This window comes from Pezoporus wallicus, unplaced genomic scaffold (genome assembly GCF_028554395.1).
Source record: "Pezoporus wallicus isolate ANWC-B61680 ecotype Strahan unplaced genomic scaffold, APGP_CSIRO_Pwel_v1 contig_14831, whole genome shotgun sequence".
Taxonomy (NCBI): domain Eukaryota; kingdom Metazoa; phylum Chordata; class Aves; order Psittaciformes; family Psittacidae; genus Pezoporus; species Pezoporus wallicus.
The window spans coordinates 128,230-152,698 of record NW_026642428.1 but is presented as its reverse complement, the minus strand read 5'-3'; the positions used below and the strand labels follow the sequence as shown (position 1 = coordinate 152,698).

Sequence of the window (24,469 nt, the reverse complement as noted above, 5' to 3'; positions counted from 1 at the left end):
GCACCACCTCAGCAGTGTATAATGGGTCATGTCAGCAAAACAGGAGGTTTCTGCTCCATGTGTTTGTCCCAGAGGAGCTGGGACACACGCAACAGCTCTTGCCCCTTCACTCAGAAGGCGCAGAACAGCTTGGTCCATTTCAGCAGGCAGCCCTCACCTTGGTCAGTGCTACAGAGGCTGACCGGCACAGGAACTACAGACATCCAGATCCCCACTGTGCCCCCACCCTGAACTTGTGCACCACTCACACACTGCTTCACTGAATAAGCAAAGTGATTTCAGGAGCCAGGAAGTTTTCATCTGGCTCAGCCTCTCTGTTTGTTGGCCTTATATACTCCCCAGGTGCAGAGGTGAGCATGAGGTAATCACACCTAGTGAATATGAGGCTTAGTCTATAGGAAACCAGTGGAATTTATGTAAGTTTGGCATGCAGAGCCTTTCTTCTCTGTAAATTCTGCATCGAGTGGCATGCTCAGCTCCAGAACAGTGTGTGCACTATGTTACATGCAGATCTTCCTAATCCAGCTCACTGCCTTAGTCAGGGGGAAGTGGCTGCGACCCTGGACATGGGTCACCACATACTCCTGGTGAAGCCCACCAGTACTTCTATTGGAATACCTGGGTCACATTCAGAATAGGGATTTGAACTGAAACAATGTTTGTTTGCTGCCAGAATCTAAATTCTGTCTTAATGGGCCATTTCTCAAATGATGGTGAAAGTTCAGCGTTTATCCTGGATTTGAGGAGAGTTGGAAAAGGATGTTTAAGGATAAGAAGAGTCATTTAAACTATCAGCCACAGGCTCAAGGGAGAAGAAGAGGGAGGAAAAGACCAATCTTTTCTAGTTTTTAATTCTCCTGAGTGATTCAAAGCTTTTGAGCAGCAGCAGCTGAATTAATGCTGTATCTTGAGGCTAATAACAGCTCATGTACAAGTGACAATAGTCCAACAGACAAATCCTCTGAGACAGGACTTCCTTGTGAATGGCATTATATTCAGGTCTCATTCACAGCCTCCAAGTATGAACACTCAAAGCAGCCCAGTTTTGCCTGCAACAGGGCTGCTCGCACCCTGGTGTGGTTACTTAACTCCCACCAAGGTTAAGGAGCTCCCCACAAGCCATCATGACCCTGAGCTCTCTGTGTACACAGAAGTCCCCTGACTTACCCCATGCATGTGACTTTAAAGGAGCAGTTCAATCTGCAGCTCAAAAGCACATAGACATTGAGAGGGTGATAACATGCAGGAAGAATTGCTATTATTCCCCATGCTCAGCATTCATGAGGCTGAAACTCCAACACTGGTCAGATTTGGGCCCTCCAACATACGATATGGATATATTTGCACATCAACAAACTGGAAAGAGTCTAGAGAGGGAGACTAAGATGGCTGGGGCTGAAAAGGAGAAGTTCCTTCTCAGCCTGAGGACTTGTTCATCTTGAGGAGGAGAAGGACGAGGTGACACCACAGTGCACTCTGCCTGCCTGAGAGGTTGAGAAGGTTGAGAACCAGATGGTTCTCAGAGGTGCTTAGTGAAAGGACAAGAGGCAACAGATCAACATGGGAAATCCTGCCTAGACATGTGGAAGAGTCTAGTCCTTCAGAGGCCAGGAATAAAGGCAGTACAGTAAAGCAGCTTTATCCTCAACCAGCATTTTACACACTGACACCAGAGGTCCATCAGCACAGATTTCTTTTTCTTTCCCTACAGAATACATCCACACTGGTGCTTTCCAACAGCAGTAACAGAAAGCTGCAGTCCTATTTGGAATTCAAATGTCAGATAACAACTACAGCAAAAGCTGCCACATCATCCATGCAAAGGGCTGAGGATCTGGGGGAAGGGTTTGCATATTTGTTTGCGCTTTCAGGGGGGTTTAATTGCAAAATGCTTTTGTAGATACGGGTCCTTTGCCAAATTTAAAGTTTGAATTCCACTTTGACTCTTAAATCAGCAGAGCCCTTTCAACAACTCAAAGGCTTGAACCAAAAGGAACAAGCTACATTGTCCTAAAGGTTCATTCATTTCACAGCCTATTAGAGATCGTCATCCTCACACTCTCAGACAATGAGTTTTAGAAGTTCTTCAAAGCCATTGAGCCATTGGTCCTGTCATTGGATGTTTAAAATGTATTAATTTCCTCATTATGTGGCTATATGGTCCCCTGTGCTATGGCACATGTACCAGAGAAGAAGGTGTGAACTTTTGCATGCTCATGTTCCTGGGTTCTTTATTTAGCTTTACCAATGAGAAACATTTTATATGAATACAAGACTTCATTGTAAAAAACCTTATATTTCCCCAGTGTCTTTTTGTGTCAACAGAGGACTTTAGTGGCAAGTAATGAGTTTGCACTAAGCAGACAAACACAAATAAATGAAATCTATGTGGATAACCAAGTGTGGTGTATGTATATATTGTATCTCCAAGGATTTCAAAAGAAAAGCAACGAAACAGCACCAGAAATCTGGTCCTTTTAGAAAACAATAGCCATTTATAAAACTTGTTTTTGCTACTGACTTTCCCGGAGAAAAATTAACTCCTGCCCAAATGCTCCAGGTTTTTAATGAATTATTATATACCCAATCATGTATATGGTGATGTATCAAAAGCATATATGCGAAATAACATATTATATATTCTATAATTATGCCATTTGTTATTAAGTTTTGTTAATCAGGATTTAGGTTTTTGCCTCTCTCAGCACTTCCTACATTTCTCCCTAACCCGTTCAGAGGGGCACAAAGTCTCAGTGAAATACCCCCTGGCAGTCACGAAGACTGCCTGTAAGAAAGGCCTTTGGCTGGCTGGACCACATGCCTGACCTCTTCCTGGCTGTATCAGCATAAAGGCTGTTTGGCTTGCAGAGCCCCAGCCTAGCTGGTAGAATTGACCTTCCCAAGAATATCTGAACGATATCCAGGATTTGCTAAATATTCAGAGTGTTTGCCATAGACTGTGTCTGAGAACAGAGAATTTATGTACATTGCAGAAGCAGCAAGTCTGTGCCTGTCTTCAGCTCCTTTCAGACACAAACTACTGGACCAGACAGACCTCTGGTCCAACCCTGGTCAGGCACATTCTTTTCCTCACTTATCTTCAAATGCTGTTTCTCCACAGCACTCTGCACTCATTCACGTGTGCCAGTCATCATGCTCAAGTTATGCTCCCTTCAAAAGGGAGCCAAAAGAAGAGCTGGAACAGCTATTTCAGTGTAAAGGTCAGCCAATGATGGAGAAAGGTGAAGGGTGCAGTGCAGTCTGGAAAGCAGGAATTTAGGTGCATACGTGCCACTGATTTCAGTGGAGACAAAGGGTTAAACTTCTCCAATAGCTTAAAAATCCCCATGTAAATGTAGAACTGGCTTCACCACCACTGTGCTGGAACTTGGCAACGGTTTAAGAGGACACATCAACACTAAACAACGGTTTGGAACAGGAAGAGAAGATGAATATCTAATCCGATTGAAACTCCAGAGGAAATATCACGCAGGCTGACTGGAATGGAGCCAGGAGACTCACACTAACAGCTCTGGACTTAGGAAAAGTTCTCCACTCGAGGTCTCTCACTACCATCAATACCCCACGTTGGCACCTGGAAGCAGCACTGCATTTCTAGCAGCCTGAACCTCTCACTCTCAGAGCACAACTAAAAAGATCAGTCTTGTATCTTTTACAATCAAAAGCAGTCTGTTAATACACTTGGTCAGGGCTGTTTGGGAGGAGATGGAGGTTCAGATTAATTTCTTTGTTTCTTTCATACAGAATATATGACACAAAAGTCTTCCAAAATATAAGTGCTTCCTACTTAGGATACAAGTGGTGGGAGCGTTGCCTTGTTGCTTCAAAAGGCTGACAAATCGTGTATCTAAACTGTTTCCACCCAAAAGACCCAGAGGACTCCAAGTTTCCCAGTTATCTAGGAAACCCCACTTACACAAATGCTGTTTCCCAACACACCAGCTATAAACCGCCTCCACTTCTGCGCAAGGACATCCCAAGAACTGCAACATCAGAAAACCGGGAAGTCAGCCAGAACCTTAAAGAGTACTTGATCACAGTTCCCACACCGAAGCTGTTACATATGAAGTCTGTGGTGTCTCGGCGTTCTTCCTGAAGGCTGTTCTCATGCAGATACAGAATGTGAAGAAACCTGTCTCTCCTAGTCTGTGCCCATGGAAAAAAATGCTAATGCACTGAAGCAGGGAGCTCACAGAGAAGAAACTGCACCAGCGATGGCAGCACATGCGGTCCTCAGACATTCCTCCTGGCAGTTACCAGCGCAGAGAGCAGGTTCTTGTAGGGAAGAAGTTGGCTTTTGAACTTTCTGTGGCTCATTTCTTAGCATGGCTCCCTCACAGACCTTGCTGGGCAGATTTTAACAGTTTGGTCCTGCCTGTTACTCCTACAAGCTGCAGAGGCACTCCATCCTGGCCTCAGCCCAAGGTGGTGATTCTTCCTTTCTTTCTTTCTTTTTTAATAATTCAGCTCATTTTTAGCTGGATCACATTTCTGATCCAGGTCATTGTCCTGAAGGCTAATGTTGGAAGGGAGGGAGGCAGCAGAACAAACATCCAGGGCTAGAAAAGAGTGGGATAGGATACCCCTTTGGTGACTGCAGACACTGATTTCAGGATGAAGTGACCTTATAGCAGCTTCCTCACTTGCTTTGTGACCACCTTCTGGACCCACCACCACAAACTGCATCTATTCCACTGACTGCTTCATTGTATTTCTACTTTCATTGTATCTGAGAAATATCTCCCATACAGCTTTAAAACGGCTTTTGAATGCATCTGCTGAGCAGAGCGTATCCCCCATTACTCAACATGTGCTGGCTATCTGCTGGTTCACAGCATGAAGACCAGCCACACTCTGGTCCCATTTCATTGCCAGAATCTACCACAGGCTTTGGGAAACAGTTGTAAGGGGAGAAATAAGGATATTTCAGCCTAATTCACCTTTTGAGCATTGTTGTTGGTATTATTTCATGACGTTACGTAGAGGACTTAACTTCTCCCTAGGGCTCTATCAGCATCAATTCTTCAGGACATAACCTGACTCTCACTAATTGTATGGCACATAACATAGCCCTGAACTTGCCCATGGATTTAGGCAATCACAGAACAGTCTGTGTTGGAAGGGACCTTCAAAGATCACCTGGTCCAACCACCCTGCAAATAGCAGGGACATCTTCTAGATGAGGTTGCTCAGAATCACATCCAGCCTGGCCTTGAAAACCTGACTATGAACAACAGCACATGAAAATAACGACCATCAGCATTTTTCCAATGCATAGATCTATATCCCTGCTCCCTTGAACTAGATGATGTCTCATGGACAAAAGCCTGCAAAGGGCCTTTGCCATGACTCTTCCATATTTCTTCACTCTCAATCAGATGGTGGGAGAATATTTGTTCTTGGGGTGCCCCCGATGTAGAATTGCCAAGAATAACTGTTGCCTGTCCTGAAATGGCAGCTGCAGCCCTGTGGAAACAGCCGCGGCGGGTTCCTTTCTGAAGTGACAGCAGGTCGTACCGACATCAAAGGGGACGTGAGGTTTTCAGTGAGCGCTGTTTGTTGATTTTTTCCCCAGTGAAGTGATATTACATGGCATTTCCAACCCTCAATCCTATTAAGTGACAGAACTACCTAATAGCACTCATTAAATAACATAACTTGGTGTCAGAAATTCACTGACGGGCTCATGCGGTTGAAGGAGTGGACTTCTGCCCTACAACAACATGGGTTTGGTGGTATTGTTACTGAGGTTTTTTAATAAATGCCATTTATTTGAACAGGTGGAAGCAGAAGAGCCAGGACAGTTCATGAAAAGGGTATCGCCAACATAACAGTAAAAAAGTGGGTGCCTGAATTTTACATTTAGAAAGAAGAAAGCATTAAAAACATGTTCGTTGCTACGCTTTCACGGAGACCATTGCTTTGGCGACACCAGCCTACACTGCAGTGTTGTCACAAGGTTATGTTACAACAGTATTCAGGAACTTTCCATCTTTCTGTCCAAGGAGCTAATGTATAAATGAAGATATTAATTCTTTTTTAATCATTTTTTAAAGATATCTGTTGCTTATGGGCCCAAAGCAAACAGAGATAATAAAAACATAAAGGTCTTAAACACCATCACCGTCCCTTGCTCTCAGTCAACTATTAGCTGCACATTTTAAACCTTTAACCCAATGTATTTCTCTTGCAAAGTGAATGACAAAGTTTGTCAGTGTTCACAGAAATAAGCTTATCAATGATGTCTTGCTTCTTTCTTTCTACAGCTCTCATCCTCCTGAAGCCCAAATTGTTTTCTACCAACTGACATACAAGTAGTAACTGCAGTTTTCCTGAGGTAGAGATCTGGCATCAGAATGCAAAGGGAACAGGCAACTGCCTGCCCGAAATCCACCTTTCCTCTCAATAGACAAAGCTAGAATCCAGAAAACAGACATCAGAAAAGACGTTAGGGGCCTCCTGATTCAGATTTAATTTCAGAATTGTTATATACAAGCAGAAAGTATTAGAAACCAGAATTTCTGTAGAACATCTGTGAAAGTAAACTCTACTCCTCCCTTACAAGAGAAGCCTATTTTGCAAGCTGCCATACTCAAAACCAAAGCAGAAAACATTCACACTACACAGTGAGCAATGAAGTTTTACTGGTAAGGAGGTCATGACAGATCCCACTGGAATTGAGTGCTCATGTGAGCAACTGCTCACCAAAATGAAAAGTAATTCGCAACCTGAGCTAAAGGTGTGTAGCTTGCACAGACAAATCCTCCCAAGGTCTGTCCCTCCACACTGAAAAGTCATGGTTTTCATTATGTCTCTACCTGCCCTTTCTTACCAGCCATGCAGCAAAAACCTCTCAGGGTTATCCTACCACCTTACATTACAAGAGCCATTCCACCTCTGGAAAGACAGGGCATCATGGGGCTGTTTTCAGTATTGATCAAGTTGTCATCTTCCCAACGCTGTGGGTCATTTTTCATTTTTAGCCACTGGAGGACGGTCAAGCTCATCGGCAATGGTTTAGAAAAATCCTCTCTTGTATTCTTACAGCTACAGAAAGAAGCATTATCATCACCAGCAAATGCAGAGGCAGAGTGGATCACTTCAGTGGCAGAGCCCATTGGAAAGCACAGGGAACCTTCCCTTTTCATGGGATCATAAAGTAATTTAGGTGTAAAGGGACCTCTGGAGGTCATCACGTCCAGTGACAGTGAATCACTGTCTTGGCTTTGCAATGTCACTGAAGTGAGGAGGCAAAGCAGCCAGCAGCCTTCTGGCTCTGTCACCAAAACCCCAGCTCCCACAATTTTCTAATGATATTTTTAATGGAACATGAATGCTGTTGCAAAAATGACTTCTTTTTGTACCCTAGAGGATTAAAACCAAACATTCTTCCTGGAAATAACAATTACCAGTTAAATCCCTGACTGTAACACTAGGTAAAGGCAGAATGCTCTAAGGAATAACAAAACAATGTGTATTTCTGCAGCAGGAAGAGTTTGGAGATGCTTGTTTACCATACAGCTTGTTCCTACTTGACAGATTCCTAAAGAACCCATATCAAGAGCTCTGATTATAAATAGAGTCAGACAGCATGAAACAGTGTTTCTAACCTGTTCATAAATGGTTTAAAGGAAATTAGAAGTACATCCAAAAAACAAAACCAAGTTTACAGTAAAAGCGCAGAGAGCTAAATTCATCCTGCCAGTAAGCAATGTGTTCTATGGAACTGAGCTGAGTACATCTGCCATCATTTTACCTGGAAAAATCAAAGTGGGGAAAGGAGGAAAGATTTGTAGTTTGCCCTTTGTTTTTGCAAAAGCAAAACAAAACTAAAAAGCCCATGTACCATATTCACCTATTGTACATATGGATAAGTAGTTGAAGTAACACATACAATGATTTCACAATGTGCTTTTAAAAGATTCATTAATGGCTTTGGAAATATGGGAAAGTAATTTATAACAGCACATAAAAAGTAATAGAAGGCCCAATCCTGTCACCACTAACTCAGACTGGGCAGAGCTGAGCTCTCAGGACCTTCTGATGGATTTAGAACATTTTTCAACAGCCTAGTGCAGATATTAGCAAGCCCCAGCCTGGCTGGCTCCCACCATATCCCCACTTGCTAAATCACTCCCTTTTCCTCTTCCCTCCTCCCTCCTTTATTATAATTTAAAACAAAAATATTTTCATGTATTGAGCATTTGTGTATTTGGAATCAGTGCCTGCCTTTTCTCCATCCTGACAACTCTGAGCACTACTGGCCATTAACAGCCTGCAAGTCAAGAGATGCAGACCAGCCAGATACACCAGGCCAGAGCAGCCCACCCTCGACAGCACCCCTGAAACCACCAGTTCTGTGAACTTCTGATTTTCTTTCTGATGAAAACCAAGGTCTCCTACACAATCAGAGGGTAACTGTTGATATGCAAAGGGAGTTGAGTTTCCAGAGCCCTTTATGGTCTGAAGGAAATGTTTTCCCTCTGTCAACACGGTAAGCAAAATTACGAGGATGAACGTATGGATTGAGAGGTTGTGTGAGGGGATTGGCTGAAATTCAGGAGTCCTCTAGGCTGCCTCCTTTGAAGCCAACTTTCCCTTCATCACCAAAGTATTAAACTCTGCAAGTCAGCCCAAATGAACCACAGCCTCTGAAAGATCTAGTAGTTCCTTCTGATGACCTGAAGCAGTAGGAACAGCCAGCCAGAGGCTGGTGCACTTCAGTGTACCATCACACCTCACAGCATCCACTCCTGCCCTGACTCCCTCATGTGCCTCTGGATACCAGCACAGGACCAGGCTTCAGCCCTTCTCAGTGAAGAATCCCAGAACCTCTAGTTAAGTTTCAGTGAGACAATCAGATCACATGCCCCATCCAGTTGCAGGACACAGATCAGAGTCTCTCCCACAGGTTTCTGAACCTCTTTCAGGTTCATTAACTTTTGTTCCTCTACTGTACAGTTTGGTTCAGATTCAAGTGCTGTGCTAGCTTCTAAGTTCAGCTCTACTGCGAATGCCTCTATCAGTGCCTGGCAGTTCTTCACATTTCCAAGACAGCTCATCAAATTAATGCAGGCTGCTATGTCTCTTCCTTCCAGTTTGACATTACCCACAAACAGTAAAACTTCTCCTATTCAATTCTCTTGCTACTCTTCAAAGGCTGAAACAAGGGGGTAAAAAAGCCCCACCATAATGCAGTTGAAAGCCAGTAGGAAAGTTTATTTCTTGTGCTTTTTATTACCTTGCTGCCATTCCCTAGCCATAAGCTGGAAATGTTAAATTATTAAAAATACAATATTAATCAACCAATTGAGTTGCCAGTTCTAATTTTGGATAGAAAAATGGACAAAGCAATAATCAAAGACTTACCAAAAAAGCAGATGGCTGGAGAGCACTTCTGGCAGTCATGCTACTCACACATGGGACCACTTGAGTTTAACAAATTGGACAACAGAGAGAGTACTGAAATGGAAATTGGGGCTCTACTCCATTCAAATTCTTCAAAATGTTTGTTTTGGATTTGTACCTCTGCTGCAATTTACAACTCGAGATTAGATATAGCAAGAGTAATATTCTTGACTAGAAGAAAAACAGAGTGACTCAACCGTTTGCCAAATCACACAGATTGTGTCCCTGTATACAAATAATGACAATGTATAAATGGTTTCTTAAATAAAACCTGGTACTAAACATGTCTTTTACTAACACAGCAATAAAGTTCTACTAAAGTAGTTGGAGCAAGACGCAGGACATTTTCCTGACTCAAACCGCAAATCTTTTCCAAGCAAGGCCCATATCTGCATGTAGACATGTCTAAGTGACACCAGCATGAAAAAGAAACCCACAGCAACTTGAGATTTCAGGGTTGTCTCCACAGAGCACAGAGACCTCCTATTGCAAGTCAGACTACACCTCAAAGCTCCTTGTTCTAAAAGCATGCCCTTCACTGCTAAGGAACTAAAGGGCAGTTGTTTCTGTTAGCCAGTTTTGAGACTGTAAGGCACAGTGCGGTACTTTCTACTCAATCAGGGAAGGAAAATATCACAAAACCAGTGTCAGTATTACCAATACAAAGGCACACAGGTATTAGGTGACACCAAAACAGGAAATAAAAATGACTCATTCCATCAGTCTTGCTGTAAGAAATCAGTTACCTAAGTGTTTGACAGGAAAAACATGGAGGCCTTTGTCAGGGAGATGCCAGTTGCAGCTTAAAGTAAATGGATAGCCAAATATGATGTCACCTACCCCAACCAAAAATTAAGATGAAAGTTCTGCTGGTCTCAGGGACCAGTCACTCACCAGGGAACCAGGGGTGTATATGCACGCCTTCCCGAAGACTCCAAAAATAACATTTTTCCATAGAGCAGAAATTCCTGTAGCCTTCACGCTTTTCCTTTCAGTCATGTTGCAATCCAAAGTGCCAGCCCTCTGTAATGAGGTCATCCGACAATGTAATTTGTAGAGTTTTATTCTGTCAAAATTGATCTTAGTATTTCTATAGCAACTAGATCAAAACAAAAGATGGAGCAGACCGAATAAGTCTCTCCCTGCCACCACCCAGATTTTTATATAAATATATATGTGTGTATATATAAAGCATTACACATATATAATGCTCATGATTCATCATTGAACAACGCTAGAAAAACAGCGCTGGAGAAATAGCAGCACGGATGATAGCATTTAAAACAAGAAATGTTAGCAAATGCGTAAACTGACATCAATAAAACGTTAAAAACAAGCAATTGCTCAATTATCAAACACCTGGGAACAGAGTCTGTCTTTCCCATTAAATCTAGTCAGGAAAAGTTATTACCCATTTCTGGTTGGGATGGGTGGAAGTGAATACTTGTGCTTCTGACAGGACATGAATGCAGTATCTTTCTCCCCGGAGAAAATCACACTTTAAGCATGACTGTTAGGTTGTTAATGATTAAGAAGGCTTGACTGCATTTAGCTACCTAAGCTTAGCTTTGGAAGGGATGTTTGCAACAGATTTGCAAATGTCTGTCAATTTATTTTAGTGCCCCTGCAGGAGCTGAGCTGAGTCCAGCTGCTTGATTACAAAGCACCGGGGAAAACTCTGGATGTGGAACCCAATGCCATTTCCAATCAACTAACACGATTAATAGCACCACCACCCAGCCCCTTCCTTGTGAAACAAAGATTGATCCATTACAATGGTGGGATAAAAGACTGGATTTTTCTGCAGACCAATTTTCCTTAACATCAGAGTAGCTTCTGAACATTTCTTAGGAGATTTCAGTTAGGTTCTGAACACAGACTGTCAAACACACACTGTGTGCAGGTGGACACGTACACCTCATGTAAGCATTGAAAGCCCAGAACAGCCACACAGTTCCTAACTTGGGCTTTAAGGAGCAGATGAACCTCTCCTAACGCGTAACACGTACCTGTCTCCAGAAACCTGCGTAGTGTCACTTACAGCCTCTAGTCTAAAAACATGTGAGAGTTTCAGATAGATCCCTAAAGTGGTTGGGCAGGAATTTCTGAGAATGGCACGACAGGTAGGAAAAGGAAGATGGACTCACTGTATCGCTGCAGGTCCCACTGTGGTTCTGCTGCTGGCTGCCATCTGTGGAGGTCACCGCTGCATCAGCTATGGTGAGGGATTGTGGCTGGAAGGCAGCTTGTCTTCTAGGCCAAGTGCTACTGCTTGTTAAGAAAAGGAGAGAATGTGAAGTTAGAGAAATACTGTCATTTAAAAGAAACAAACACTCTCAAGAGCGGGATATTTCTTTGACCCCAAGCTGTCCTGCTGGAAGACAGAATTCCCCCATCGGTTTAAGAAGGGGAGTGTGATGGACAAAAAGCTCTTGGTGAATACAGGAATAAGATTCTGTGCACGGCTAATTTGAAGCACAGGAATGTTTCCACAGATTACTCACCCTCCTAAAATTAAACACACTCAAGCCTTTCACCTGAGTGAAGACCCTGACCCCGCAAAGCACTCTTCCACTTGATGGAAATTCCCTTGAGTAACAGCAGAGAAGAATTAAGTCCTGGCAGAAGCCAAACTATGTATTCATACTGAATTTGAAGATGCTTCTGAAACAACTTCTATCTATACATGGTCTTGTAGTACTGCCATTTCAAAGCTTATTATACAACTGACACAGATGTCGGCAGGTCTTATATACTACAAATTATAAAATACTATATAAATATGTTTATAAATGCACGCATAGAGCTGTTACCTTATTTTAACTTCAAAAAATCACTGATCTGCTGCTGCAGCAGGAGATGCAAAACACTGACTTAGGCAAGAATGCTTAAGTAGTATAAAATAAAAGAAGCTGTGAGTTTCTTCCTAATTATCACCAGTTTCTGACTGTCAGAGAAGATGTGCCTTTTCCATGTGAAACCCCTCATTACCCCTTCCTTCCAATAAAGGCAATCAACATTGAACTTAGAAGTTCCAGCCTGCATCCAGTTTACAGGCTTTACCATCCTGGCGCTTTGAAACGGCGTCTTGGAGAAGGCACATCAGAAAAAACTGGAGGAAATTGGAGCTAAAAAAGATTTTAAAATTAAACCAGTATTTATGTCTCCCAAATGGGAAGTTTGGAGCAGCGAGGGCAGGAAACGGTATTTAAGCTGATTACCCAAGCAAAGTCCTCTGCCTTTTCAGCAGTGCCGCGGTCCCTCAGTAAAACCATTTAAATTAATTGGGGTTTGGAGCAGGGGGAAGGGGGGGAGATGTCAAATTTTATCTGGCGTGTTAGTGACGGCCGGCTGGAGAGGGGCTTTCAGCCCCGGTAATTGGGCCTGTTTGCTCCCCCTCCACCACAGCTTTGACATGCAATGTTCTAATAACCCACAGCGCAGGTGGCCGCCGGTGTCAGCCCTGCCTGTCCCTTCCCCTCAGCACCCGCTCGGCTGAGCAGGCTGCTCTAGGCCCAGTGGCCATTAACCCCAATGCTCTTGGCGTGTCGCTTAGCAACCGATTAAGTAGCCGGGATCTTTAACATTTGTACCAGAAATTCACACAAATGGAAGTCTTTTGGGCCACGCTAGCCTCACAGACATGGATCTTATTATGCGTTTTACCTAATTATCAAGCGAAGGCAAGCGGAGCGTGGTTTCCTTGGGCGATAATTCCATGGGTGTTTGCATCCCCATAAAAAATTACATCTTCTCATTCACACTTGCACATAACTGACTAGACAAATAATATTATCATAGTGGGAAGAGCCAAAATTAGAAAGGAAATACTGCAACGTTTAGATTTAATCTGGTGAGCATTAGATCATGATTCACTTTGACATAAAAGCTCAAGAGCACGTTTAACTGGGACAAAGCGCAGTGCGATGTTTTAAACAAGAAGGAAATAAGTCTGATGTTTCATGGGCTGCAGTATTTGCTGTTGAAATCCTAATAACTGCCTACACTCTGCACTTATGCTGTACCTAATGAATCGAGTTTAAGTTTCAGAAAGCTTCAACAAATTGGAAGATCTTATTTGCTTCTGACTTTCCAACAAAGAGCAGGTTTTCAACAGAACAGAACAGAAAACTGACAACAAAGCCCCCCTCAGCTTCCAATCACCACACTCCATTCATTTTTACCGTATTTCACAGCAGCATTTTTAAAATAAGCATATTTGGGGATAAAAGATGTTTTAAAAGAGGTAAGTATTCAAACATCATAAGCAAAACTGGCATTGTTGTTTTCCAGCATCCACAGTTAAATACCCCATAGTGGATACACAGCGATGCTTCTCCAAGTCTAGAACCTGCTCAAGCCTCAGGAAGTTTTGATTTACCAAATAAAACAGTGAATTCATTCTCCATATGAAACAGTGGCTGACTCAACACAAGTTTTGGAGGTGGCTTAACCCACTGTCTGTGCCTTCCTCAGTCCAAGGATACCAATAAATCTCCCATGTCCATGTTTCCAGCATAACCTGCATTTTTCCCTATGATTTACATTCATCGAAACACATTTCCTTCATGCAGCAACTGGAATGAACAAATCTAGAAAGAAATCAGACCACAGAAACCAAGCTGCTAACTCTTTCTCACATATGCACATACAATGCCAGGTCCCAGAAGCTGCTGTGATTGTCTGGATATGGTCCTCTTACGAACCCAGCTGAGTGTGGCAGGGCTCTGTAAGCAACTGCAATTTCAAGGCAGATAAATGTTATGTAAACTCAAATTTTGCAGCTTTATCATTGTGTATCTTCCATGCCAAGTGGCTTCTTACATAGAAAGCAAACATCATGGAGTTTATTTCCAAAAAACCAAAAAACAAGTTTACAGTTCCGCTTGGCCTAAGGCTTGTTTATAAACACAGGAGCAGACCGGCCTTATTACAATGGGAATGGCAGAAAAAAAACCCTATTTTCAAGCTGAATATGAGCCAACAGTGAGCTTTCAGCAAGTAAGGCAAAGTGGGCTTTATCTGAAGCATGGCCCTGGCTTCATTGGTCTGATGAAGAGATGCTGATTTACTAATAGCAGCCTGCAAGGAAGTAGCCTACACTGAATCCCCTTACTTGAAGTGAAATTATAATGGCAACAGAGCCAAACTTCTCACTTGACACAGATGACAGAACAGGGGCAGTATCAAAAATGGTGTCTTGGCAAGTTCAGCTTGGAGATTAGGAAGAACATTTTCAGAAGAAAGGTGGGGCAGCCCTAGAACAGGTCACCGGAGAGGCAGAGGATCTCAGTTCTTCAAGGTGTTTCATGCTAAACGTGCACCTTTTGACATTTGCGTTTTCAGTGACAAAGTACCATGTTAAGAAATTCTTGATCAGGTATTGGAGGAACCACTCAACTCCTCAGTCAAATTCATAAAAGGACCTGGTCTTTCTTCTTTAAATACCCAAATGCCTTTAAAAGTCTTATCATAAGCTGCCTAATAACTGCAGCTCCATGCTCTGTACCCCCAGAATACAGAACCATCTGGGGGTTCCATTCATATGCAAACCCTTGCACTTTATCCCAGTGGACTATTCTCTATGAATACAGACTTATTTGGAGTAAAAGTGCAGGATCTGGCCATAGAACTTGCCTCACAAGAGCAAACTCCACATATTTGAAAAGATTATCAGTCAACTACAGTGCTTTCTACTGGAGAAACAGTTAAGAAACAGTTACTCAGTTAAGATAAACAAAGAAATTCCCATGCACTGAAAAGGAAAACCTATTAACTGATTAAACATGTGAATCAGTTGATAAACTGGTTATCAAAGTTCTGAAAACATTTTTAACAATGACCCTTCCTGCCATTTTTAACAATGACCCATAAAAGCTAGAATAATTCAGTGCTTTACAGGAAACCAGCTGGAGAGAAAACAGAACATATTTCTGATCTAAGAAGCTGCAGCTCTGCCCCGTGAGCTGCCAGATTTAGACACCAATTATCAGTGAATTAGTGATAAACATTTTTAATACCAATTAAAATGAGTTTGGATGAGTTTTTGCAAAGGTTTCTAGCTGTTTTCAGTACACAAAAAGATTACCAGTCTTACCCCATCTGCTGTTACTTCTAATTCATTCCTTGTTCGTCAAGAGAGAATTCTGGTGCCAGATTAAGGGGTTCTGCTTAAGCAACATCATTACAATTGCTCAGCTGCAAAGCATGGACAGAACCTCCTGTGTTTAAAGAAAATGCAGCCAGGAACTTCAGGTGGAGATTAATATTTTCCCCAAATTCAGATAAATATTCAGTTCTGAGGCACTTTTCAGACTATTCTATACAAATGCTTGACATCTATTCCCCTTCCTCATATCCTTTGCATTAGCCCTGTAAAACAGCTGTTAACCAAAATACATCCCAATCCTGAACTCCCCTTCTGCATGGCTTCATGGCAAGTACAATGTCTACAGCTCTCTTTTTCATTTCATTATCACAAAAGTCAGTCTAGCTAAAAAGCAATATCACAAGTCAGAGAAATCCCAGAACACAAGAGGTTTCCACCAGGGTCTTGTAGACTGTTCTAATAGCTAGCCAAGATTTTGACATAAAACTTTTCCATCAACTAAGGGCTTTTAAGAAGTCCTAGAAAAAGATTCAAGCTTTCTTCCAATTACTGCAGAGCACTGGAAGTAAGTTAAAAAGGTCAGTATTTAAACATTTGGCTTTACAATGATCTTAAAACAATCCAGTCTTTGTACAAAAAACCCTCTCTCAGCCTTCTCATAAGCTGAAATAATAAGGCAGAGAGAATTAAAAGCCAGAGTTAAAAGCCAGTATTCTATTTTCGTTCCAGAAACACAACATTTAAAAGTAATCAAACAAGGCATTTGTTAACAGAAGAGCATAAATAAGATGAAAATGACCAGAGGTTTCAAATTTTGACGTCTGCTACCATTTCTGGGAACTTCATATCACAAAAGCATGGCTTGCTCATGGTATAGAAAGACCCTATTTCCTTGGCTGCAGCCTGATCTCAGTACTGATGCCTGTGCTTTTGGAAGAGGAAGAAAACAAGAAGTTCAGAGGGTTCTTATTAACAGATTTACATGTATTCTAAGGCTATGATGGATTTGGAATACAGCTGAGACCCACGCAGACCCTGGGTTTGGAGAGAGGCAACGCACTCAGCACCTCTCTGTAAAGAGCTCTTCAAGTCACAAATCTAAAAGGAGATGAATACACACAGGGTTTGATACTTTCAGTTCTGTAATTTGCAAAAGAAGTAGAAACTGCCCAGCTCATATACTTAAGGTCATGTTGCACTTTTTTGGTCTAGAGAAACAAAGCAGTAGGAGAACACTATGTTCTCCCCACCACCTTCCTCCCACTGCCCCCTCTCCATAGCAGGAAGCTCCCAGTGGGAGCCACTCACTGCCTTTCAGAGGGGTTTAACTGTGTGTGAACAGAAATTCACTACAAGTTTCTATATAATCCCTGGCTCAAGCAGTTCCTCTTTCTCTCTATGACCTGGGCTCCATCTGTACTTTGTGTAAAGCAGAAATGTGGTTTTCCCCACTGACACTACAAAACCCTAAAATACTCCCTGAAACTAGATTAAGTGTAAAAATGTACAGTCAGTTTTGCAGCCTTTCATTTCTCCTTTTATCCCGTGCTTTGGAGCAGCCCCTCTGAGATCAGCACAGCCATTTTGCAAACCCAAACCCTACATTTTTACAGAACCTGCTTGGTTTCAGATGTTTCAGTTACCAGGAGCTCAGCCCGAAGAATTTGAAGGTTTTCAGAACTTTCAAGTCACCTTTTTCCTGATAGCCAAGAACCAAGTTGCCCACAGCAATGTCCAAACATTTCCAATGCCTGTTAACAAACACTTGGTTACCTATAAATACATTTAAAGCTATAGCCTCTTTATACATCCCAGTTGTATCAGTATTCAATTAAATGGTTTTCCTATTCTACTTAGATATTTTTGCAGTTACACATAATATACACTCTTTGTTCTTCTTCCAGGGCTGAAATTTGAGCAGAGCTGTAAAAGCATAAAACACCAATGCCCAGATTCGTGATACAGCTCAAGAGCAGAATAGTGCAGCAGGTAATTGATAACATATAGAAAATAACTATGCTTTGATACAGATATAGCTGTGGCCATAGAATAGGGATGAGCAGTTCTAATATTGCAGCAAGGGCAAATATAAAACTTACATTTTAAAAAGCTGTGTGCATACAGCGAGTTGTTACATCTAACATGGATTGAACCCTCTAGCAGTTGCAAGTTGTCTTGTGAGTGAAAACACTGCTGGGATGGAGAAATGTCTCAGCATGACCTGTTGATGTGACTCATTCCATGATCCCCACCACGACCTGCTGAGCAGCAGTGGCAGGACCCTGCGGTGGGGGACACATGGCACAGGGCTGCACTGTGCACTACTCATACGTGCTGCAGATTGAGGCGTAAAACTGGAGAGGGCAAAAAGAGGGATGGGAAAAAAAGAGAGATTCAAGTGAAAAGAAGAGAACTTTAATTTCTCAAAGGAAAAAAAAAATAAGGGGAAGTTACAAAAGAAATCAGAGATCAAAAATCCCCTCTGCAACACGTGAACACTTTTTGTAGTGACAGCATCATTTTCAAACTCAGGTTTCAAGCTTTGCAGATGAAGGCAAAAGCATTAGACAAATAACACCTATGTCCAGTCCTTCCTATAGCTGAGGCCAGATCAAAGCCAGACATGGCATGCCAGACTTTCCTCCTCTTTGCTACTGGGAATTCTTGACAACTCCTATGGACCAGGGGAGGGTGCTTTATTGCTCACAGATGCAGCCTGACTCATCATTTGCAGCTTGATGCTGCATTAGGCATCCCTTTGATTGTCAGCAAGGCCGCAGACAGTTTGCTCTCAAAATGGTAATTCAAATGTGCATTCCCGTGGAGCACTGAGGTGTGTGGTCACATTGGAAGGGACCTTAAAACTCATCCAGTTCCAAACCCCCTGCCATGGGCAGGGACACCTTCCGCTAGAGCAGGTTGCTCCAAGCAGCTTGGCAGAGAGACTGACAGTAGAACTTCTTGAGTTCTCCCTCAGCCCTCCAAAGGGAGCACTGAAGTCTCTGTGATGCCTTTAGTTCTTCCCTAGCTGATAACTGATGTAGATCCTTTTCAAATTGAATAATTCAACTGAATTGCCACAGACTGACAAAACAAAGCAACTGTGTCAAATCTGCAGTTTTCCTAAGAGAGCTAAAGGGGGAAAAAAGAGTTAACAGTAACCCTGCTCTGTCTCAGAACGCCTTTATTTAAAAGTAAACCATGTGTTAAAAAAATAGAAAAAAAAAAATCCCTGTCTGTAACATTATAGTTTTCAAAGATTGTGCAGCCAGGAATTACAGATAAGCCCTCTTAAGACCATAAAGAGAACTCTTTTGATAGTGCTCAGCATATTGAACTGGCTTCTCCCAGTATTTGGAGTAATAAAGCTGTCAAGCAACCCAGAAAAGGAGAGCTAAGCATTTCAAGACTCAGACACATGAACTGCTATTAACCTGCATTAACATGTAATTGTTGCTGTGAGCGCATTGTTCTCAGTGTCAAGTGCTTGTAAAGGACACAAGGAAAATCTTTCCATGTGACAGGGTAACTGCTGCACTGTCCTATACATTTCTGACACAGCCTTCCTGGCAAGCTCTAAATTGATATGTAGGAGTTATTCCTGGAAACTTCCCATATGGTTAGTAAATTTCAGAAGGCAAAGATAAGTTATTTCACTTTAATAACTTCCATGTTTTACATCACACCAAGTAGTTGCTAGTTTGCTGCAGTCTAAGAGCTGAATGAGCAATTTCAGTATGATCTTATATGACTGCTTCAAGTCACTGAACAGCCTACAAGTCTCAGAAAGGCAGCAGGGGGTCAGGGATTGTTTGCTTCAAAGCTTTGAGATATCCCAGCCAAATCAAACAGGTAATATGGCAGGAGGAGGTTTAGGATACAACTTCAACAGATATCTTCAACACTGACAGGCTGAGAGAGCTAGGCTGGTTCAGCCTGGAGAAGAGAAGGATCCAGGAAGACTTTAGAGCAGCTTCCAGTGCCTAAAGGGGCTACAAGAAACATGGAGAGGGGCTTTGGACAAGGGCCTGTTGGGACAGGACAAGGGGAATGGCTTTAACCTGCCAGAGGGGAGACTGAGATGAGCTCTTAGGCAGAAGCTCTTCCCTGTGAGGGTGCTGAGGCGCTGGCACAGGGTGCCCAGGGAAGCTGTGGCTGCCCCATCCCTGCAGTGTTTAAGGCCAGGTTGGACGCAGGGGCTTGGAGCAAGCTGCTCCAGTGGAAGGTGTCCCTGCCTGTGGCAGGGGGTGGGAGCTGAATGAGCTTTAAGGTCACTTCAACCCAAACCAGTCTAGGATTCTATGATACTATGATCTTCCATTCACTAAAGCTGGCTGTGTCTGAAGTGGCTGGGGACACACTTGAATCCATTTGGATGCAAACCCAGGCTATGAAGCACTATTACATGAACAGCTTTTTGGACCTGGCTGCAAAGCCCACACAAAGCCCATTGCATGTCACCTGGAATCAGTAGCTCGGAAGTTCCTGCACTGCTCCCTCAGGCACAGTGAAGACGCACCTTTTAAGATACAACAGAAGTGAGGTTGAAAAGGGGTACACAAAGCTCTCTGTAGATAAATCCCAAGGGCAAACAGCAGGAAGAAGAGCCATATAATCCGAAGGAAAACATTTGCACAACAAGCAGTGGATATAAGCCAGCCATTAATGAACTTCTGCTGGAAATAAGAAAAAGGTGCAGAAAGATTCTGGCACAACCTTCCAACGGGATGGGAGAAGCAGAAACCACACAACAATGTTACTGTGCTTTAAAATGGTTGTATATAAATCACAGGGAAGATGAGAGGACACAGTGACCTATGACTGCAGGGACTGGACTAGCTCAGCTCTTACCCCAAGCTTGTGCTCCATGACCCCCCAAACCTTTCCTTTCCAGCCAGCGCAGGGTTCTGGCATAGTTAATGCTCGTAACTACATGGGTATCACCAAACAGATGATGCAGGAGTATTCTCAGAGATAGATATGATTGCATAGGGAGTTCATAGAATGGTTTGAGTTGGAAGGGACCTCTAAAGATTGTCTAGTCCAACTCCCAGGGTTGCTTCTCTGAGTCCTGCTGTGCTCCCTTAAAGAGATTCCTCCTGGCCAGGTAATTCTGGTTAACCTTCCAGTGACTGAAGTAAAGGCCAGCACATCAGCATGTATTGCTGAGCAGGTAATCATGAAATCTACTCTCCAGGTCTCATAAAAGCACAGTAGAAGCTGAAGGTGCATTTATTCCTTTGGGTTTCATTCCACGCATTGTAATCTGCCTCCCTCACCTTTCACCATCTTGCTTTAACAAATATAGCCTGGGGGGATTTCAGAGCCTGTATCTTCACCTCAGGTTAAAGTGGTTGCTGATGACAGACAGGGCTAAGCACGCGCGCTCAGAACCTGAGCTCTCAGGCCAGAAGCACGTAGCTAAACTTTGCCAAATTACTTTCAGAAAAGCCCTGATTGAAAGGGATCTTCATTGTAAAATGCTGAAAGACACACACAGAACCCCCTGAAACCACGGAATGGCACAGGCAAGAGGCAGGAAACAGCCTGACTCTCACAGAACTGCTCATTTGCAGCTGATGACCACATCGGTTTAATGTGTTCCAGAGCAAATGCCCTTCCACGCAGGATCCACACGCAATCCTACCCAAAGGCCAGCCTCATTTCCACTGCGGCTGGATGGGCTGCAGAGCCCTGTGGAGCTGAAGGAAGCTCAGGTCTGCTGAAATTTATACAGGCAGTGCAAATGTCTCTTTCCATGGAATTGCATCAAACCACTTCTGCCCCCTATTTTATCTCCTGTCTAAACACAACTGCTGCTCAAAGATTCAGTCATCAGAGTTGATGTAACTCCACCTGTCTAAAGATCTTCCATTTCCTGAACTCCTTCATACATCCTCATCATGGGAGACTTTTGCTAGAGATGCTCTGAGGATGAGGCTAACAAAAGAAAGAAACAGAACACATACATATTCCCTATCCAGCTATTTCTGTGGCACCCCCAACACTGGAGATGCCTAAGGGCTGTATTAGGACTGCTTGTGCACAACCTACTTAAGTCCATATTCCATCTGGAAGATGACATGTAAAGGTTTGGTAAAGAGGAGTTTTCTTGATCAGCTCAAGCTTCCACTTCTCAGAATACAAGAACAGAACAAGGATTAAACACTGTTAATGCATGCCATTCTCCTTTACTTTCCTGGCAGTGGCATCCTTTCATGTGGTAGTTTGTTTTCCTACACAACGATTTCAGAAATACATCTCTCCAAACATCTGGAAAACATCCACTTGCTCTGCCCACCAGAGCAGGAACCAGAGAAAATCAGATTGTCTGTGTACTGCCAGGGCCATGTTTGTGGATTACCTCTGCCCTCCTCCAAAGGCTGCTTCAGAGCTCGTTCTGTGGTTACCTGAAAGCCCGCCATTGCCTCCTGAGAGCTTGTCACAACACCGCTCCCGACGTGTTGAAGCCTTCGGTGCCTCTGTCCCTGACAGCAATGGCTCCTTTTAATCCTTCCCAGTTGACACAGATCATCCTGGGATGAAGGAACTCATATTCTATGCTTAAATCATTAAACAAAGAACAAGCAGCAGCTCACCTCTGATGACTGAACACTAATTCTTATGCAGAACAAGCTCTTTCCCTAGGCCTGGGTCAAAGCTTATTTTCATAGTGGGCAGAAGAGGGAGCAGGGAAGGCCTGGGGTTCTCCTTAAGGCACCGGCAAGCAGGGGTCTGTACTGTCATCCTGCTCTTTCAGTATCCACAGCACCACCAAACATCTCGTAACAGATCCACACTCCTCCCTCTGTCAAGTGCAGCTCTAGGTGCCTTTTCCATTCTGATTCCAGCATCTCTGTTGACTGAGAGCCACAGGAAGCTCACTGCCTCTGCACAGAAGACATGGACTGCCTTGAGCAATGTACACCCAAATGGTTTAATCTTCGTTCCCAAGATATATTCAGCCTGAGTGATCTACTTCTTTAAAACTTCTTGAGAGAAAGGACAGCCAGTGACTGCCAGAATTCACCATCCAACAGTTCCCTTTTGTCATGGAAGAGATACAACAACTGACAGGAACCAAGATTTAGGATACGATGGCTTTCAGTAACCATTTCATTGAATTGAATGTATCTGAGCAGCAAAAGGAAATATCAACAAATTCCAGATGCAGAATGTAATTATGTTTGGATGGCAAAATGTTTCATATTGTTTTCTATAGGGGGAAAAAAAACCCTCATCATTAAAGCAGTGGAATTTCAGTAAACTATGTTTTGGGTTCCAGCCCAGAATAGTTACTCTTGGCAATTCAGAGGCATGGGTAAAATATTCCAAGGTTCATAAATCCTTGACTTTAATTTGTAGATATAGGTTACAGTTTGAGTATCACTGCAAGGGGGTAAATCACGCTCCCACCTAAACAGTTGCCAAAGGGTTTGTAGATATAGGTTACAGTTTGAGTATCACGGCAAGGAGGTAAATCGTGGTCCCACCTAAAAAGTTGCCAAAGGGTGTTGTACCAACCTTTTCAGCTCTGCTGGGCAGCTTTAGGAAAACCATACATCAATGTCTTTTGGGCACTCAGATACCATATACTTATAGCAGAAGGCTTCCTTGGCTCTGCAGCATCTCTTTGAACTTACATGCTTAGATGGTGGTGACCCATGAAGAAACAAGATACCTTAAGGTGGGCTGGACATGAACAAGATGTTTCCTCTCTCACATGAGGTTACATCAACTATCTCAGTCCTGCAGGCTCAGTATGAGGAGGTGGTTTGGAACTGTTAGGAATTAATTTGTAAAACAAAAAAACCCAGCAGCATTCAGTAGCCTATAAGGAATTGAATTTAATATGCCTTCTCTGGAATGAGTTAAAGGGTTCCAGAAGCACATGGTGACGAAAAAAGCAGCTAATAATGTCTGGAAAGAGCTTCTTGACTAAGATCTCATGAGATACTAGAAGCATCTTCACGCTTCTCTCAGAGCTTGGGTTCTTTGCTGTGTTAAATTAAGGGTTTAAGAAATTGGTACACAAGATTTATTGGTAAGATGCTGGTTTGTACAGCAAACTCTTTACACAACCTCCTTACAATTAAGATTTGTCTCACAGCAACACATTATGCCACAACAGGGTAGTAAAGCTGGAGGATGAAGCATGGGCCTGTCTGGAGAGACTTTACTCTACACATAGCTCCCAATTTGTCTCATTCTGTTAAAATTCTATGCTACAACAAAGCCTTGACACAGCTAAAACAAAATTCATTTAGAGGTTCTAAGTTAATCTGGTGAACAGTCAAAAGCTGAGCACCATGGGCCACAACTGAAAATGTAAGTATATGCTTAAGAAACACCTGAAGAAATTCCATTGAAGTCAGTGGGACTTCCAAAGTTTAAAAGTAGCTCCAAATTACAGAGTCAGTATTGGGAGAGTCAGGAAGTTGCTTGTAACAGAGTGAAGTGTGAGTTTCAGAAAAAATCATTCCTCTTTCTACCAGGCCTCAGTTACTCTTTGATCGATTTCAGTTCACTTTTGTACTGGCTGCATAATTATTCTATTCATATTCCTCCTCAGAAGTTTTCCTGGAATCTTTTCTTTGGAAGTTATGTGATTTTTCCTAGCATCACACCATATTCTGAAGTCCTGGACTCTCTGTGTAAACCAAAGGGACACCTACAATTTTTCCCCATCTTCCCAGGGTGACAAGAACAATCCTGCGTTCCAAGACATAGCCTTTGGATTTCAATCAGGTATAAGAAGGTGATGAGAAAGGTTTTCTTTAAAGAGCAAAGAACCCCAAACAAATTAAACAGCAGTTTACTTGTGTGTCCTACCACAGCTTTACCACAGACTCAGCAGTATTTGTTTCTTCAGAACATTCAAATTGACACCTGTAGCTGTCCCAAGGAGTTCCCAGTTCCTGGAGAATGGGA

At 42.8% G+C, this 24,469-nt stretch overlaps 1 long non-coding RNA gene across 2 annotated transcripts in view; it reads right to left on the bottom strand.

Annotated features, from left to right (window-relative positions):
* The window catches only part of LOC130610529 (uncharacterized), a 168,709-nt gene that overhangs the window by 111,476 nt on the left and 32,764 nt on the right, over positions 1 to 24,469 (bottom strand). The window contains exons 4-5 of one of the 2 annotated variants that reach the window (XR_008975065.1): positions 11,577 to 11,700; positions 10,324 to 10,452 (exon numbers count right to left, since the gene is read on the bottom strand). This is a non-coding gene — a long non-coding RNA (uncharacterized LOC130610529). The remainder of the gene's footprint in view (positions 1 to 10,323; positions 10,453 to 11,576; positions 11,701 to 24,469) is intronic. The other variant, XR_008975066.1, reaches the window with a different exon arrangement.